The 14301-nt window shown below is 45.8% G+C and overlaps 1 long non-coding RNA gene across 1 annotated transcript; it reads right to left on the bottom strand.

The window, feature by feature from the left end:
* Positions 1–3773: 3773 nt before the first annotated feature.
* Positions 3774–4801, bottom strand: LOC147348047 (uncharacterized). Its single transcript, XR_015150932.1, has 2 exons — positions 4253–4801; positions 3774–4160 (listed from the first exon to the last, which is right to left on the bottom strand). It is a non-coding gene; the product is annotated as an uncharacterized LOC147348047 (long non-coding RNA).
* Positions 4802–14301: the final 9500 nt, after the last annotated feature.

Raw genomic sequence — 14301 nt, 5'->3', positions numbered from 1 at the left:
TGGGCATATATATGTATAATGCCACATTTGTGTTCCAAAAATTGACTATGTAAGCACATGACGGGAAGAGATGTGACGGTAGATCATGTGGAAAAGACATGAAGCTGCCAGTTACAGTGAGTTCCACATGAACCAGTGGTATTGTGAGAAAAGGAGGGTGTCAATCCCCTCACTTGATTCAGCATTGCTATCACCTCACCCTAAAATCTTTCCCCAGATGTGGCTGTCCACCGGGAGGGCATGTGAAATAATGCTGAAGGGTCTGAAATCCATGAATCCCCATGAGATGCACAGATGTCTCTAGGAGCTCCTCATCTCTAAAGGGCTATCAGGTGAGAGTGGGTACCCACCAGGTCTGTGCAGCCCAGAACAGCTGTTAGGGTCTGTCATTGATAGGCAGAGTTACAAGGAAGGTTTTGTCTTAATGTTATGAAGCTCTTCTACAAAGAAAATTGGACACCTGGGGGCCCAAAGGCATAGGAGAAAGTTCTTCCTTGATATTCACAAAATCAAAGTCGCTCAGTCGTGTCCAGCTCTTTTCGACCCCATGGACTATCAGATCAGATCAGATCTGTCGCTCAGTCATGTCCGACTCTTTGTGACCCCATGAATCACAGCACGCCAGGCCTCCCTGTCCATCACCAACTCCCAGAGTTCACTCAGACTCACGTCCATCGAGTCAGTGATGCCATCCAGCCATCTCATCCTCTGTCGTCCCCTTCTCCTCCTGCCCCCAGTCCCTCCCAGCATCAGTCTTTCCCAATGAGTCAACTCTTCACATGAGGTGGCCAAAGTACTGGAGTTTCAGCTTTAGCATCATTCCTTCCAAAGAAATCCCAGGGCTGATCTCCTTTAGAATGGACTGGTTGGATCTCCTTGCAGTCCAAGGGACTCTCAAGAGTCTGCTCCAACACCACAGTTCAAAAGCATCAATTCTTCGGCACTCAGCCTTCTTCACAGTCCAACTCTCACATCCATTCATGACCACAGGAAAAACCATAGCCTTGACTAGACGAACCTTTGTTGGCAAAGTAATGTCTCTGCTTTTGAATATGCTATCTAGGTTGGTCTTAACTTTCCTTCCAAGGAGTAAGCGTCTTTTAATTTCATGGCTGCAGTCACCATCTGTAGTGATTTTGGAGCCCCCAAAAATAAAGTCTGACACTGTTTCCACTGTTTCCCCATCTATTTCCCATGAAGTGGTGGGACTGGATGCCATGATCTTCGTTTTCTGAATGTCGAGCTTTAAACCAACTTTTTCACTCTCCACTTTCACTTTCATCAAGAGGCTTTTTAGTTTCTCTTCACTTTCTGCCATAAGGGTGGTGTCATTTGCATATCTGAGGTTATTGATATTTCTCCCGGCAATCTTGATTCCAGCTTGTGCTTCTTCCAGTCCAGGGTTTTTCATGATGTACTCTGCATATAAGTTAAGTAAACAGGGTGACAATATACAGCCTTGATTAACTCCTTCCATGGAATTCTCCAGGCCTGAATACTGGAGTGGGTAGCCTTTCCCTTCTCCACAGGATCTTCCCAACCCAGGGATGGAACCCAGGTTTCCCACATCGCAGGCACATTCTTTATCAGCTGGGCTACTAGGGAAGCCCAAGAATACTAGAATGGGTAGCCTATCCCTTCTCCAGGGGGTCTTCCTGACCCAACGATCGAACCATGGTCTCCTGCACTGCAGGTGGAGTTTTCACCAGCTGAGCTACCAGGATGCTCACAAGGTCAAGCTCAAAGACCTTCTTCTTGCCAGAACACTCCTGTCTAGCGGCCATGTGCATAATGGGAGGGTGGGAGTAAAGGAGGGCCCAGTCTGGTTCCAAACCCTGGATGCTCATCAGGATCACCAGTGTTGCTTGTTCACAAAATAGATTTTAGCTTCACATGCATGTGTGCACCGAGGTGAGTGGGCCACCTCCCTGTTTCAGAGTGCGAGTGTGTGTGCTAGGTCGCTTCAGTTGTGTCCGACTCTTTGCGACCCTATGGACTACAGCCCACCAGGCGCCTCTGTCCATGGACTTCTCCAGGCAAGAATATTGGAGTGGGTCACTGTGCCCTCCTCCAGGGGATCTTCCTGACCTAGGTATCAAATCCAGGTCTCCTGCATTGCAGGCAGATTCTTTACCACTGAGCCACCAGGGAAGACCTTTAGATACTGAATCAAAATCTTCTTCAAGTATGGATTTGGAGAATTTACTGTATTTTTTGAAGCTCACTAGGTGGACTATTCAAGATAGGGAGATTAGACATAACAACAAAATATATGAACCTGGATTGAAATTGATGCTTCAAAAGTATAACAAATATTTTGGGAACATGCAGGAAAATCTCTCATTGAGATTGTTATTAGACGATATTGAGTTCTTGATAATGTTCTTAGAGGGGATAATACTTATTTTGGGTATAGGGGCTTTTTTTCCCTGGGTAATTCAGGCTGAAGTATTAAAAAGTGAAGTGCTGTGCATTATTCACAATAACGAAGGCATGGAAGCAACTTACATGTCCACGGACAGAGGAATGGATAAAGAAGATGTGGTGCATATATCCAATGGAGTATTATCCAGCCATAGCAAAGTGTGAAACCACGCCACTCGCAGCAACATGGATGTCATTAGCGATTATCATACTAAGTGAGGCCAAGAGAAAGACGAGTACCACGTGATATTATTTACATGTGGCAGCTAAAATATGACACAAACGAACTGTGAAAAAGAAACAGACTCACGGACGGAGTACAGACTTGCGGTTTCCCAGGAAGAGGGTTTTGAGGGAGGGATGGAGTGGGACGTTAGACTTAGCAGATGTCAGCTTTTATATAGAGAGTGGATAAACAAGGCCCTACTGTATAGCACAGAGAGCTATACGCAATGTCCTATGAAAAGCCATACCAGAAAAGAATATTTAAAAAGGATGTGTGTGTATATATATAGACTTCCCTGGTGGCTCAGACGGTAAAGCGTCTGTCTACAATGCGGGAGACCCAGGTTCAATCCCTGGGTCTGGAAGATCCCCTGGAGAAGGAAATGGCAACCCACTCCAGTACTCTTGCCTGGAAAATCCCATGGATGGAGAAGCCTGGTGGGCTACAGTCCACGGGGTTGCGAAGAGTCGGACACGACTGAGCGACTTTACTTTCACTTTTCATATATATATATATATATATATAAAACTGAATCACTTTGCCGTACAGCAGAAATTAACACAACATTATAAATCAACTATACTTCAATTAAAAAATAAAAAACAACAACACAAGTGAAGTGCTATGTCTACAACTTACTTTTTTTTTAGACAATGAGTTAATTTTAGGTAGTTCAAGAAAAGAAGAACACAAAGGAGATGCAATATAGAGGGAGAGGGCTTTCAATGCACTTTCAACTTTTCCGAAGGCTTGAAATTATTCAAAATAAAACTGGGAGGAAAAGTTAAGCCTCCTGAGCTACTCTGATGTGAGCCAAACACGAGGCGCACTGGACAAAGGGTCCCTCCATCCCACCCAGCCTGCTGACTGAAGCTCCGTGTTGGGGCCGGGTCCCAGCAGTGTGGCATTAGCTCAGTGACCCCTAGAGGTGCTGTGCGCTCAGGGTAGACTGGCCCTTGGCCAAACTGTCAAGTTCATGAGCACAGAAGAAAAGCCCATCCAACTACCCCATTTCCTCTGCCCCAAATTATAGAGTGCAGGGCATCTGTCAGCCCTCTGACCTAAGGGTCGGTCCCTGGATGCCTATGGCATCCCGTGATAGGTTGTCTCCATGACAACATCCAGCACAGCGGCCGGATGGAGGCTGGAGGCAGGCAAGAGCAGGAGCTCCACAGCCGATACGAGGCCACCCCTCACCAGCTCCACCAGAATGAATCAGAGGTTCGAGGAGGAGACCAGGGGCCCATGAAGGGGAAGGGCAGACAAGGTGGACGGGGGCGTGAGCAGGCAACACAACAGCAGGCCCTGGGTGGGGACAGGCACTGACGGGAAATTCGAGGTGTGTCATGCTGACACCAGTGACCGACAGGGGCTCAGGAGGATGAGGCCAGGGAGCCCGTGGGCACTTACAGTCACTCCTAGAGCAGGGCTGCAGGCTGCACCCGGCCCCGCAGGAAGCCACTCCCTCCAGATCACACTCTGCCTCTCCTGCTGGGCTCCAGTCTAAGTCCTGAAGGACGGACGGAGGTTTCCAGTTGGAAGATCGAGGCCCGAGGCCAGAAGCGCTGGCAGGGGTTTAAGGGGCTCGCACGCCCATCCTACCTTGGCCACTTGTGTGAGGTCCCCCTGCCACACGATACTGGTGACACAGTCTCAGTGCACAGACCAGAGAGCCCGAAGCCTCGAAATAAAGATGTCACTGTGAGTGGAGAGAGTAGGGAGCCCCTCACCCCCAGGCGGGCTCTCAGCAGCAGAGCCCCCAGCCTGGTCCTTCTTCCCGGCAGCACCAGGGGCTCCCTGGGTACATCGGGGCGGAAGGCAGAGTCCCAGGTACAGGAGCCCAAAAACTCACAGGACCGAGGAGTGCTGGACGGGGATCGGCTCAGGGCAGTAGTGAGGTGGAGACGCCTGGCCTACGGCTCTGCTGTGTCTGAGCCCCAGTTCTCAGACGTCCCACGGGAGGAGGCGGAAGTGATCCGATTCAGAGGAACGTCCTGAGCTCTATGCAGTGCTTACACTGGAAAGTCTGTCTTGGTGTTAGCTCAGTTGTGTCCAACTCTTTGTGACTCTATGGACCGTAGTTCATCAGGCTCCGTGTCCATGGGATTCTCCAGGCAAGAATACTGGAGTGGGTTGCCATTTCCTACTCCAGGGGATCTTCCTGACCCAGGGATTGAACCTGGGTCTCCTACATTGCAGGCAGATTCTTTACCCTCTGACCCTTAACGGAAGTGCTGAGATAAAAATTCAAGCATTACCTGTCATACACCAACAAAGCTTTTACATATAAAAATGAGGATTGGGAGACTGCATTTTTTAAAATTATATGTAGTTATCTCTATTTTTCACCTTGACCAGGTAGCATTTTTACAGGAACTAAAAATACGTTAAGACCCTTTACTGACTTCCCTGGTGGCCCAGTGGTTAAGAAGTGGCCTTCCAAGGCAGCGAGTGTGTGTTCAGCCCCTGGTTGGGAGCTAAGATTCCACGTGCCTCGTGGCCAAAACACTAAAACAGAAACAATGTTCTAACAAATTCAATAAAGACTTTAAAAATGGTCCACATTAGAAAAAAAAAAAAATCTTTTAAAAAGGACTGTAATTTACTGATCTAAAAATCAAGATTCTCAACCATCCAGGTGGAGATGCGGGAGTGGAAACAGTACGGGGATAACCACACACTTGCTGGAAATTCAGGTCAGGGGACAGCACAGTGACAGGCTCAGGGGACAGCAGACGGGGGCTCGCCTCCGAAGATGGGTGGTAAGACCTCCCCCCAGAGCCACCCTCGGGCTCCTGGAGAAACACCCAGACCCCTCTGTCCCCTCTCCAACAAGGAGAGAAAGTAACAGGTGTTTTTCTGGGGGTGGGGGGTTTGGTCACAGTGACATTTTGGCTGTTTCTCCCTGAGAAGAAAAAAGACTGGCACAAGCTAATGGGGAACGGTGTGATGAAGAGGCCATTATCATCAGGCTGCGGTGTTCTGACCCCACCAGCTTCCTTCTTTTTTAACGATTGGGAGAATCAGGCCAGTCATTACCATCTTAACTTTATCTCAAGCCCTGGCATTTCTGTTAGAGACAAACGAGACAAACACAAAACACCATGAAAATTGTTCTGGTAATACCACTTGGAACGACAGCAGTGATGGGACACAGACAAGTCCCTACACTCTACATCCTATTTGAAGATATTTTTACTTCCTACCCTGATGACAGCCCATGAAAGGATTCCACGTAAACCCAAACTAGAGACTTGGCTCAGAAACACAGCCTCTGCTTCCCTCGGAGCTAACAGTTTTGGGGTCTTTGGCCCAACCAGCCATCCTATGCCATCCAGGTAGACAGACAGGCCCAAGGTGAGGGCTGGTGACTGTGCAGGCACAGACCCTTCTTAGGTTCCTCAACCTCTGGAACAAAAGGCCCACCTGGAAAGCAAGCGACACGCATGGATTGGTCACTAGAAGAGCCACATTTCTGAAGGCAAGTAGGGACTCTGATAACCCCGGAAAGCACTGACCTCTCACCTTCAATGACCGTTTCTTGTTTTTAATTTACTTTTGCCGCACTGGGTCTTTGCTGCCACGCGGGCTCTCTCTAGCTGGGGCGTGGGGGCTGCCCCCCAGCTGCGGTGCGCAGGCTTCTCATTGCGGCGGCTTCTCTTGCTGTGGAGCGCCGGCTCCAGGGGCACAGGCTCAGCAGCTGCAGCACGCAGGCTCAACAGTTGTGGCTCACAGGCTTAGTTGCTCCTAGGTCTGCAGAATCCTCCTGGACCAGGGATCGAATCCATGTCCCCTTCACTGGCAGGCAGATTCTTAACCACTGGACCACCAGGAAAGTCCCCCTGTGACTGTTTCTTCCCAAAGAACTAAGGAGGGTTCAAGTCAGAGGACATTCAAGTCTCTGGCTGGACGGCAGACAAGAAACCAGACGCTCTCACCAAGCGGGCCCCAGGCTCACAGACACCCACGGAAGAACGTCTTTCTGAGTCAAAGCCTCTGTGTCAGAGATGACTTCAACATACCCCACGTGGGGTGCCTCGTTCCTCGTGGATTACTTCTTTGGGAAGATGAACTTTGGGCAAAACACTTAAGCTCTCCAAGCCTCAGCTTCCTCATGGGTAAGATGAGGACAGTGCCGTTTCCCTTAGAGGGTAGTTGTGGGATAACACATGGAAAGCAATGAGCTTTGTATACACGACTCACTAAGTGAGCAGAAAATGCAGGTTCTGGGGGCTTCTACATGGCAGAAGAGGAGAAACAGCGGGTCCACGAGAGGAGCAACGAGAAAGAAATATACAACACGTGGTCAGGATAATGCATAGAGGCGTTAGACCAACTCAAGTCCTAATTACAGAAAACACAATATTGGGTTCCAAGAAAGCTGAGTAAATACATGATTTGGAGACAGAAAACATAACACCTTCCTGTACGATAAGGGACATGCATCCCAACGGATTTAAATTCACCTGCCAAAGGTAATAAGAAACCAAAACACAGATTCCCAGAGAAGATGAGCATTAACCATGGAATTCTTATTGTTTTTAAAGTAAGGTCACCCCAAAGAGAAGGGGTCCCATCCTCTGCTCTGTTTGTAGGACAAAGGAATGCCAGGAGTGAGTCCTGGGTTGGTTTTGTTTTGGGTTTTGCCACACTACGAGGCGTGTGGGTACCATGCTCAGGGGTCAAACCTGTGCCCCCGGCACTGGAAGCACAGAGTCTTAACCACTGGGCCGCCAGGTAAGTCCCCTGGGTTTTTTAAGAAAAGCCAGGGCCTTCTCTTTGTCTCACAATCAGAACTTCTGGTGCTCTAAACATTCAAAGGTCAGAACCGCCAGCTTGGGAACTCCCATCACTAGAAATAAAAATACGGCCTCGGTTTATCAAATTCACTAGGGAGCTAAACAGCCTTTCAAGAAGCAGCCAGACAGACCACATCAGGATCGCTATCTCCAGTGTCACCTAGACTGCGGCTCATTTTTTAAATTACATTAGGTAAATGTAAACGCCGTCTGCTCAGAGCTCTGCACACTCACGTCTGCCATCAAACACACAACTCCTGAATGTGTCATCAAATCTAACACTTTGGAAAGGTCTCCACACAACAAAGCAGCCAGAGCTGGAGACAACTTGGTCGCCTGTGCGGGCTGGCTGTAATAATGAAGTAACACTGTTAGGAAACCTGTTCAGATTTCCTTCCAATTGGCCTAAGAGCCATTATCTGTTTTCTGCAAAAGAAAAAGTGAGCATCCATTTCCTTAATGGCCTCCAATAAAATGACGCGATGCCACAACGGCATGCTGTGCTGGCCCCGGTCCTCCCAGGCCCGCCCGCCCTCTAAGAGGCCTCCCTTCCAGACCCAAACCGCCAGCTTGGGCAGGCCCCGCCGGGAGCCCAGATAAGACAGAGGGACCAGAGCCGGAGAGGGTTCGCTTCTGCCTTCCCCAGCTCCTACCCACGCGGCACAGCCCAACGACTCAGGCCATTTGCTGCCTAGCACGCAGGGAGGGCCCCACCATGACCCACCACAGGGGTGCGGGGAAGACCCACCCAGAGGAGTGATCTCTAACTAGCTGTTCTGGAAGTTGGGTTTACAATAAGGTTTATGGAACTGCACAGCCTACGTGACCCCCTCCAACAAGTCATTTACGCGTGTTCCTCACAGACCAAAAAACACACCGAAGTGAACCCGATGGGGTGCACAACGAGCGCACAGATCACCAAGAGATGTTCACTCAAGAATGCAACTCAGAGGCGCTGTGCCCGGCACGCTGGAAATACTAAAGGAATAAGGCTGAAAGTAAATAAAGCTCGCGCTGCTCTCAAGAAGCGTCTCATGGCGGGGAGAAGTCAACACCCACAGTTTTCACTGCAGGTAGAATGTGGTGAGGTATCAATAGAGCATCAATGCCTGCGCTGAGGTCGTGGGTGCAGAGGAAGTCAGGAACCAGAACTGAGGGCAGGGCAGCAGCTGCGCAGGGTTTACAACTCAGGGGCGGGGGGCGGGGGCGGGGGGCGGGGGTGGGGGGCGGGGTGGGGAGCGGGGAGCGGGTAGCAGGGAGAAGTTTAAATGGGCTTCAGGTATTCCAGGCATTAACTAGCCGGGAGCCAACGGATAGGCAAATCCTTGGTGCCACCTGGTGGACATCCTCTGTCACTGCGGCACAAACCTCAGACTCCCATTCTATTCTAGAAGCCTTTGAGACCAGCCACTTGAATATTTTCTCTCCTCGTGGACTCTTCGTCTACAAATGACAATTCTCAAAAATAATTAATTGTTCATATCCATGTGTTGCCAAACAGGGCTTATAATCAGGTTCATTAAATTCCACCCAAAAGTAAAGAAGCTTGACATCTCAAGATTCATTGCTTTACCTCATGGAAATGAACCATTTCTATTAGATTTTTTAAAACTGTTGACATAGCTAAAGGACCTCCAATACTACTTTTTAGAAATCTCGGAGACATAGAAATTCCTACCAGGAATCACAAAGTGTGACTCTTCCACCATGACCTTCTCACAATATTTCAATTAAGAGGGATAAAATACTATCCCCAGAAATAAAGAGAAAAATGAACACTTAGTCACTCACTATCTTCTCTGATTCAGTCCTCTTTTTTCACAGGAAGTAAACATCTTTAATCTATCTAATGTAGGAACCAGTCCTACTTGGAAATTCAGAAAACTCTTTTTCCTCCCTGATTTTAAAACTTACCAAAAAAACCTGAAATATTTTAGAGCTCTCTTTTCTGCAGATAACTCAATCTACATAACAAATTCTTCCCACTTTCAGGAAAATTGGAAGACTTTCAGAAAATGTTTCTAGAAACTAGGGTACTGAAGCAGAATGGTTCACCAGATTGAAACCCCAGAGACCTGAGGCTTTGCACTAAGTTGCAAATCACAGCCACCAGTATCTCCTTTTTCATTCATAAAACAGGTAATAACAATCCCCAAATCATCCCTCTCATAGAATAATTCTGAAGACACAAAGAGCCGTTAGTTAAAATAAAAAAAAAACTTAGAAATCTGCAAGGCCTATGTGAAGAGCTATTTTTGTAGCAAATGTCATTCAAAAGACAGGAATGCAATTGCATTTGGTACAAACGATAGCTCTGCAGAGGGACAGTTTCCTGTGGGAAAACACAGAATTAAGCAAGATGAGACCAGTTCAAGGTAGACAAAAGGGTTTCAGAAGAAAACAAGTTGGACACAAATGATGCCCTCAACAAAGGACCAAGGGCTTAACATGAACCAAGTCTTTAGTATCAGTAAATCAGCAACAATCCTTTTCATATAATATTTAGGTATAAAAATACTTTACAAAGGAAATCCTTGCTGCTGTCAAATTACCAAAAACCACTGCACTCTTGTCAAGGCTGTAACGAAAACTGGAAATCAACCAGGAGAGAAAATACAATACATACAACAATCATGAATCTGGCACTCCCTCACAACCTGAAATCAGGTTTTGTACATGAGGGCCTGAGCTTGTTTCTTCCCACCCAAGAGACAGAGATGACAATTTGTCCCCCCATCTAACCCCCAGCTCCACACACATGTAGCTGGGCCTTCATGCTGATGCAGGGCCAGAGAGACTGGCCACAAGCGACACAGGCTGAGGCTAAAATAGGTACCTGCAAGACTCACTTAGGTATTTGGTTATGTTCCTCTAGCAAGACATAAAAAAAGACACTCCAAAAATAAAGCGATTGGACACATCAAGAGATGAAGCCCTTAAAATAAACTCATGCCAATCAAGTGAAAGAAAGAGACCGTGACGGTGTGATAAATGGGGAATCCCCACCTGAGGGACAAGAAGGGAGGGAGTCACAGGGGTGGGGAGTCAACAGGGGTGTGGCCGCCCCGTGTGCTACCCGTGAAGCCTCTACGGACACTCAAACCCTGGGAGATGGTCCTTCTCACACTGGGCACCCGCCCTAGGAGGGGGCGGGAGATGCCAAGCCAGTGAAACAAGTACATCTGCCCAGATGGTCACTTCTACTGAGTGATTTAGGAGGGGGATAAGGAAATGTTTAACCAATAAAATAATGGATTTCAAGTGAAACAGATATGGAAATGAAGACTGTCTAAAGATAAAACAGGAGATTTCAAAAAAAAAATTCCTGATCTCTTCAGCTGAAGCCTCAAGATCCCAGGAGGCATACTTTCCCTTTCTTCCCCCTCCTGGAATTAGTGGAAGTTTGGAAAATAACGCCGTAGAAGGAAAACACAGACAGGTAAGCACTTCTAATAGGACCACCACCCCCACTGCTGAGCCATCCAATCTGAAGCTCACTTTCTTGCCAGGACAATTATAATGTTCAGGCTGGAATCTTCAGGTATGTTTCATTTGCCTGGATTCTATCTCTTCTTGAAACAGGCACATGGCTGACCTAAGCTATAATAAAGGGGGTGATTGTGATTAGAGCTGTCAGATGACTCACTTCTGATAAAATCACTGCCTCTCATCTTCCCGCGGGCTCATGTTCGCTCCGGTCCTATGACGCTGCAGTTCTTTCCTACATATTCCAGCAGACATTTCTGCCTGGCTAGAAGGAATCCTCCTCTTGGCCCATTTTCTGCTCTCATTTTTGCACGCCAGCAACTGTCACTTGTAACTGCTCTCCATCCACACCATGTTTTACCTCCTGGCCTTAAGTTTCTACATATGAAGAGCAGAACCATCCCTTCACTGGAGATTTATGAGAGCTTAAAGAACAACGCTGTGAATGATGAGCAATTCTCATACAAGAAGAGAGACCCACATTTAGATTTCCCCCTTGACAATTACTAGCAATGTCACTTGAACATGACCCCTCAAAACCTCAATCTCCTTCCTTTAAAACAAGAGAATCACTACCTGTTTGTAAGAGCTGTTTGCAAGGACGGACTGGGATAGCATGAACAAAGCCACATACATACTGGGAGGTAAACAAGGCCCTTGATAAATCCCCGTTCATCTGCTCCACTTCCTCCAAAGTACACGCATATATACTTCATTACCTAGATAGAAAAGTAAATAAATACCTTATTTTTATTAGCCACATTCTCCTAAAGTAAGGTTCAAAGTATAGTTGTAAACAAGAAGCAAATACTAAATGGACGGATTTCAGAAGACAAAACACGAGCACTTCTCAGGCTTTCTGAATTGCCACATGTAATTACATGCATCCCCTTGGAAACAGGAATTCATGATTCAAATACAAATTCATTCCTTGAGAGGAACAGACCCACCTTGGGTCTGCGATGCCATGTCCTCTTTGTCAGCATCACTAAAGGACACGATTTTACTAACAATGATTTCATTATGAATTGCTAGAAAATAACCTGAATTTTTAGCAGTGCATTCAAGGTTTCTAGCATCTGGTGCAAACCTTCCCCCCTTTTTTCAAAGCAACTTTTTATTGAAATATAGTTGACTTTTAATGTTGTATTCATTTCAGGTGTATGGCAAAGTCATTTAGTTTTATATATATACATATATATATTCCTTTTCAGATTATATTCCATTATGGTTATTACAAAATATGTGATATAGCTCCGTGTGCCATACAGGAGGCCCTTATTGTTTATCCTCTTCTTTTATTTTCATCTCCTTCCCTTTACAAGTGCTCTGAGCCAACTGTCCGTGGGGCTGCTTCTCAGCACACATCCTGCCTCCTCCCCTTGCCTGCCTTTGCCTCCCATTTCTGTTTTCCTTAACCAAATTCACCCAAGTTTCTACATGTAGATGTTTGTACATATACATATAATATTTTTTACTCAACTAAATTCAATTAGCAAGCTCTAAGACCTTTTTTCCAATTTAACTTATTAAAATAGCTTTTTATTATGCTTTCATGCTAACAGATATGCTAAAGATTTTTAAATTCAAAATTCCACCTGAAGTCAAGTTTGATCTGAAAAATGTTGCCAAATCTAACAAAAGCTATAATAGAAATTGAGTGAAAAATATAAATACATATATAAAAGTTGATGTCCCTTTGATATTATTCTAAGAAAGATGAAAAACTACATACCCATAGTAGATATATATTCCTATCAACATTCAACTTTATGTCCTCATACATTATACACAGAGTTATCTGCCTCCTTTACAACCAATATCTATAAATCTCCTTCTCAAAAAGCACAGGAATATTGAAGGTGGAGAAAAAAGGTCTTCTGAACAGTGAGCCACTAAAAGCAATAAAATTCACATACTGTGTTCTTGAGGGCTCTCTTCACTCACTATAAAAGGCTAAAAATAAATGTGGTGAACACAGGTGAGAAGCCATACGGCAGACTGAGTACTCAAGAATCAACTTGTCCAGATCTGGGTTTCTAAACACCAATCCTAGTTAAAAAGACCCAAGAGAAATGGCTGATTCCAGAGTTTGCATACGTTGAGTCTGGAACATCCCGTCATACCAGAAAGCAGGAAGTGCAGAGAAACGTAGCGGAGTCCTCAGCGATTCTGCAGGAGTTCAGAGCTTCAGCAAAATCTGAGTACAAGCTATTAAGTAAAAGAATTGATAAAGGTTTTGGATTCAAAGAAATTGAGAGAGAGAGAGAGATGACTCCCACCAGGTGAAATAGAGGGAAGAAGGAAAAGGCAACCAAGAACATCATTTGCAGCATGTCATTTATTCCTCCCATTTGACAAGTACTTAAAAATTTGTTGAATTAAAGATTTGCCAGTGTGAACATGAGCGTGTGCTCAGTCACTTCCGTCGCATCCAACCCCATGGACTGCAGCCCACCAGGCTCCTCTGTCCATGGGATTCTCCAGGCAAGAATACTGGAATGGGCTGCCATGCCCTCCTCCAGGGGATCTTCCCGACTCAGGGATCGAACCTGTGTCTCTTGTGTCTCCTGCATTGCAGGTGGATTCTTTGCCACTGAGCCACCAGGGAAGCCCGAACATGAATAGGTCCTATCAATTAATATAGGTATGGAAAACTAACGATATAGGTTCAGAGGCTCAGAATGTGAAAGAAAAGACTGATAATGCTTTAAAATAAAAAAAGGACTGTTACTCAAAGTATACTCCTCAGGAAGCTTATCTTGACTGCCCTCACACATTCATCATCCTGACACGAATTACATGGAGAAGAGCGGACAGGTCTGTTTTGAAACTCTCTTCAAGGCTACTTGAACATGTCTGAATAGCATTCACTGATTGACTCTTCAGGAGAAGCAAGGTTAAGTCTTTTTAATGGTTAGTTTTATACATTCCAGTGTAATAAGAATTCTGGCATAGACAAGATACACTGAAAGGTACAAATATACATGTTTTATTTTGAATTAATTGCAAATTTAAAATGTGTACGGCTGGCATAGAACACCTGCATACCGTTCACCCAGATTCACCAACTCTTAACACTTTGCCCAATACACTTTATTGCTTTCTCTCTCTCTCTCTCTAAACCTTTTAAAAATAAGTCGTAAGATAACCTTCGGGATCTCTTTCCTAAGAGCAGAGACATTCACTTGTATAATCACAGTACCATGATCAAAATCAGGAAATTTAACACTGATAAAATATAATTATCTAATCTATAGACCTCAAATGTTACCAGTTATCCAAATAAAGTCTTATATAGCAACTTTTGTATTCCTGATCCAGGATCTGACCTAAGATAACACAAGGCATTTTATTTTCATGTAT

Source organism: Bos grunniens, chromosome 22, assembly GCF_055505025.1.
Source record: "Bos grunniens cultivar Pamir isolate PY7600 chromosome 22, Bosgru_T2T1.0, whole genome shotgun sequence".
NCBI lineage: Eukaryota > Metazoa > Chordata > Mammalia > Artiodactyla > Bovidae > Bos > Bos grunniens.
This window is presented reverse-complemented; position numbering and strand designations above follow the sequence as displayed.